Source organism: Microtus oregoni, unplaced genomic scaffold (genome assembly GCF_018167655.1).
Source record: "Microtus oregoni isolate MIOR12 unplaced genomic scaffold, Mior012 000009F_ref0000495, whole genome shotgun sequence".
NCBI lineage: Eukaryota > Metazoa > Chordata > Mammalia > Rodentia > Cricetidae > Microtus > Microtus oregoni.
The window spans coordinates 4,617,251-4,622,802 of record NW_024543068.1 but is presented as its reverse complement, the minus strand read 5'-3'; the positions used below and the strand labels follow the sequence as shown (position 1 = coordinate 4,622,802).

The window sequence follows — 5,552 nt, the reverse complement described above, 5'->3', positions numbered from 1 at the left end:
ATCATCTTTAATTTATTTCATGTTGTGTGTGTTCACTCTTTGGAGAAGGTATGACTTCATTTGGCTCTTCTGTGTTCACTCCTAAGAACCACAGTCTCTTTATATAAATATCTGTTTTCATAAAGATAATACCCAGAACGAGGGGAACCGTTGAGCCTGACTCGAACCGTGAGGAGCGCGGCATCGCAGAGCCTCAGTGCAGAGCTCGGAGGACAGCGAGATGGGCGGGGAAGAGGAGGAGGAGCGCTTCGATGGCATGCTGCTAGCCATGGTGCAGCAGCACGTGGGCGGAGTGCAGGAGCTTGTGAACACCTTCTTCAGCTTTCTTCGAAACAAAACAGACTTTTTCTACAGGAGATGAGGGGATGGCAGAGAAGCTCATCACACAGACATTTAACCACCACAACCAACTGGCACAGAAGGCCCGGAGAGAGAGGCGAGCTAGGCAGGAGACTGAGCGTCAGGAGAAGGCAGAGCGGGCAGCCAGGCTGGCCAAGGAGGCCAAGGCCGAGACCCTGGGGCAGCAGATCAAGGAGCTGACCGATGAGGAAGCAGAGAGACTGCAGCTGGAGATTGACCAGAAAAAGCATGCCCAGAATCACGAGGTCCAGCTCAAGAATGGCAGCTTTGACTCACCAGGGAAGCAGGATGCTGACGAGGAGGACTAGGAGGAAGATGAGAAAGACAAAGGGAAGTTGAAGCCCACCTAGGCAATGGAGCTGACCTGCCCAACTACCACTGGACCTAGACCCTGTCAGAACTAGATGTGGCAGTGCCCTTTCCGGGTCAGCTTACGGCTGAAGGGGAAGGACGTGGTGGTGGACATTCAGCGGCGACACCACCGGGTGGGCCTCAAAGGACAGCCACCGATCATTGATGGAGAACTGTACAATGAAGTAAAGGTAGAGGAGAGCTCATGGCTCATTGAGGATGTCAAAGTGGTGACGGTGCACCTGGAGAAGATCAATAAGATGGAATGGTGGGACTGCTTGGTTACCAGTGACCCCGAAATCAATACCAAGAAGATTAACCCTGAGAACTCCAAGCTGCCGGACCTGGACAGTGGAGAAAGTGATGCATGACCAAAGACAGAAGTCCACGGGCTTGCCCACCTCCGATGAGCAGAAGAAACAGGAAATCCTGAAGAAGTTCATGGATCAGCACCCAGAGATGGATTTCTCCAAAGCCAAATTCAACTAGCTCCCGTGTTTGCCTTCCTGAACTCTTGGGACTGAGCCCCTAAACTTCCTTTCCCACCATTTCCTGGAACCTGAGAACCTTATGGCTGGGACAGTCATGAAACATCCCAGGCATGTGAGCTCCAAGGCTTCCCCGGAGATGGGCTGTGTGTTGGGGGTCTCCTCCTCGCCATCTGGCCTGTTACACATTAAAACTATTTACCTTGAAAAAAATAATACCCAAAGCAGCACATTTGCATAATGTCTATCAGTGACACACGTTCCTTGTCCCAACACTGCTTTATGAGCAAAAATTCAACAGATTCATACATCTTTCAAGATATGGACATTGAAAAAATTTTATTACTTGTTTTTGACATAATAATACAATCTTACTTTCCTTTTTCCTTCTTCTAAATCCTTCCTTATTTCCCTCCTTGCTCTTGTTCAAATTCAATATCATTTTTTTTAATAATTTTGTGTATTTATATTCCTAAATACGTGGGTGTAACCTGCTCAGTCTATGTAATGTTACTGGTATACATGTTTTCAGGATTGACTATTCGGTATTAGAAAACCAACTAGTGTGGTATTCCCTGTGGAAGCCAAATTAAACCAGTGTGAACTCTTCAAATGTCTCAGAATTTGATTTCCATACACTTTTTGAAATTTCATTTATTTATTCATTGATGACAGAAGTAGTTCAGATAATCTAGCTTTCAGAAGAGCAAGGACTTTTAAAGCAGATAGTGTGATTTTGATATAAGTTCTTGTATCCTCCCCTAACTGTCAAACTGTTTCCTAATGGTTTGGGACCATTTCTCAATTCATTGTCATAATTTCAGACAGTAGAGTCATAAAACAGTAGAACTCAATGTCTCTTTATGAAGCATACGTCATCCTTTTCATTATTGTCTTAACATTTTAACTGATTGGGAATTACACCATGCACCCTGAGCATACTTATTTCTCAGTCCTTTCTTATCTGCCCCCACCCTTGCGACGTCATCTCAAAAATTAAAAATTAAATGTAAAAAGAAAACAAAATAAAAATAAGTCAAAATTGTGCTATCTAGAGCCTCCTTTGCAGTAACATCAATGATTACAGATGCCCATTTGAGAAAGAGAGACATGGAAGGCTTCTGTGACAAACCCTACCCTCACTGCCCAAAAAACATAAACAGGAAGCCATCAAAGAGAACTCAACTTAAAAGTGTGATAAAGATGCTGAAGTAGCTCTCCTTTCTTTATTCATAAGAACAACTAAAGGTTCTTACTTGTGTTTCAAACACAACCACGCACATACACATTCTCACAGAGAGGCGTACACAGGCACTCACACACATGTGAACATGCACTCACTTCTGGCAGAGGTAGGATAAGATCACAGATTTTTTTTTTCAGGCCCATCCAAAATCTTCAATTGCCCTTCCTAGATTATGCAGCTTCTCTATTTCTGGAGTTCTAGTTAATTCCAAATAAATTCAGTGGAGGAGAAAATGAGGCAATTTGTCGCTTGCCTTCACTAGATTTATAATATAAACAGGCAGAGGTTGTGGTTGAATCTGTATGGTGGAAAAAACTTCCAGGGGATTTGAATCCATGATGAATGTGCATTGAGCAAATTATAGTAAAGGGGTGTTTATTTCATGGCAGACCTGAATTTATTTTCTTAATTGAACTTCTCTTTTGACAAGGTGAGCTCTGAAGAGCCAGTGGATCGACATCACCTGCACTGTGCTGCTTCTCAGAGGGCAGCTACAAAAAAGCACAGGAGAGTAAAATAATATTTAAACGTTTTAACAAACACTGTTGGTTCATTGTGCTCCTGGCTTCCACATCCGTATATCCAAACAATCAAGGGCCAAATCAGAACAAAGATGCTCTTTCTAGACTGAACACTTCTAGACATCTTCCCTTTTCATTATTTCTTAAACAACACATGTAGCTTCTATCTGTTCACATCATGTTTATATTATATTTGATTTTATAAGTAATCAAAAGATGATTTAAGAATATAGGAAAATGTTTTGTGGTTATTTGTAAATGCACAGCCATCTTAAAGAAATTGAGCATCTTAAGATTTATGTATTGATTGAGGTCTTGAAAATGATTCACTCAGGTAAGGAGAAACAACTGTAGTGCTGAAAACACCAGCAATGACAAATTGTTCAGAACTGATCATTTCTGAACACATGGAAACCAACTGCCATTGCTTCTAGCCTTTGAGCCACTGAAACCTTTAGTTTCTACTTATTTGTCTCCACCTCTTCCATGCTTCCCTTCTTCTTTCCATTCATACTTTGTATAATTCCCTTTGCCACCAACGGCAACTCTAAATCAGGAACTTCACTCTACTCCTTTCCTTGGCTTTATTTTCCATTTTTGTTGGATTCCCCCATGATTCGCCTACATATCTATATAGATTGTTAACTCCTCAAGAAAAGGAACAGGGCTCTTATGCTTCTTCTATCATTGCAGCCTGATCTCTAACTATTGTTTTTTATCTTGAATAATAATATGGCATGGAAATTTGTATAGTTTCATCTGAAGACTGGCAGAATTATATGGTATATACTTTATTCTAAATTATTAACTTTGAAAATGAGAACCTGAATTTTCTCTACTTCATGTATGAGGCTGAGTGTACAATGTGTGATCTGAAAAATTTATTGTACCTCAAAGATGTCTCCTTTTATTTTGAGACATAATGATAGTTCTGAATAGTGCTAGATTTGAATAATACCCTCAAATAATATAATAATTTAGGATAATTTATAATAATTTAGGTAATCTCAATGATGGAGGGATTGATACTTATCCTAACATACAGCGGGTAAATAATCAGACATTGAAACTCTGAGGGAGAAATGTAATAGAGATCTTCAGCATTCAGAAATCTTTATCTAGCTTCATGAAGCCCAGGTGGCACAAGAATATGCAGTATTTCAACAAGACTGCCAGTGATATAAGCTGGCAAAAGGAGCTATTTTGTCAGGCTGCTTGAATTTCATAAGGTAATACCCATTTTCTTTATAACTTTGTGTTTAAGAAGTATCTGTCTCCTAACTATATGTCTTTATTAAAATAAAACTGAAATATATGACATAAAGCTCAACAAACAATGGATATTTATAACTCAGTAAAAAATTATATTTCCAGTTTTGGTATCTGTTGGACAGGCATGAGAAAAATCAAATGAGGTTGCTGGTAGAAGGAATTTGGAAACTCAGTATGCTTTAGAGCCTCCAATTCATGGATAGAACTTTAGCCCGTGGAGGTATTAAATGACTGGCCTCATGTGCCAGAGTAGTGAATAGCAATGTTAAGATTTCTTGCCTCAGGCCAGTGCTTTGCTTCATTCATGTGTTTACCTCTGTGGGATTTGAGGAGCTCAGGGTGAGCAATTTTTCATACATACCCGATTCTGGCATTCTCTCTAGTTATAAAGTACCATACAGGCTTTTGCAGGTTATCTTCTGTAAGTACAGCACACTTGCTTGCATATTGGGAGTTTGAACCATATCTACAAATAACCCAGAGGTGTATTCTTTGTTGCTTTGTGACCCAAAGACAGCTTATTTGAATCTCTGAAGACTCTACAGAGACAAATGGCTCTGAGCCTCAGTGGCTTTCACCACACAGGAGGCCAGATAAAACAGGTTTACGATGCAAGTTACATTTTAGTAAACAGTGTCTCTGCAGAATTACATTCTGCTGCTTCCAATGGAGGGAAGGACTAGATTTTAGATATAAATGCACATTAAATGAAGAAAGACTTTCAGTAAACAGAGTAAGAGAAAGTCAAATCACACAATCTAATTGGCATTATCCTCAGACAGGTGTGCACTGGGAGCCTCAGACATGTCATACAAATGTAGTCAACATGGTGTTCAAAACAAGGATGTTCCAAGTTGCTCTGCCATGAGATAAACCCTGAAGATCGCTGACAACTTCATACTTGGTTCTTTTGGAGATAACCAGAAACATATTTCTCAGTGGTTTCAAACAATTTTCTAGAGCCACAGTTTGATTTATTACTCTGGTTTTTACCTTTGGCATTAGTACATGAGTTACTTTCTAAATTCCATCCAACAGCCACTATCATTTTGAAAACACCATTGTTCATACCATTATCATAATCCCCAAAATGTCAATAGAATTTCTGCATTTAGCTGGATGCCAAGAGTGCAGTGATATTCTGTATTCTACTAAATTAGGAATTACTTTTGACTCTTGACTTGATTCTTCTGCTGAAACATAGGGCCTGGTGGAGAACAGGGCCTCAGTGAATTAAAATGACTCCATGGCTTCCTGAGGTATAAAGGGAATTTTGTGTAGAAGAAAGTTGTTGGGATTCGACTCAGTGGTCTT

General features: G+C 40.1%; 1 pseudogene; it reads left to right on the top strand.

The window, feature by feature from the left end:
* Positions 1-220: 220 nt before the first annotated feature.
* On the top strand, positions 221-1,275 carry LOC121452584 (annotated as a pseudogene).
* Positions 1,276-5,552: the final 4,277 nt, after the last annotated feature.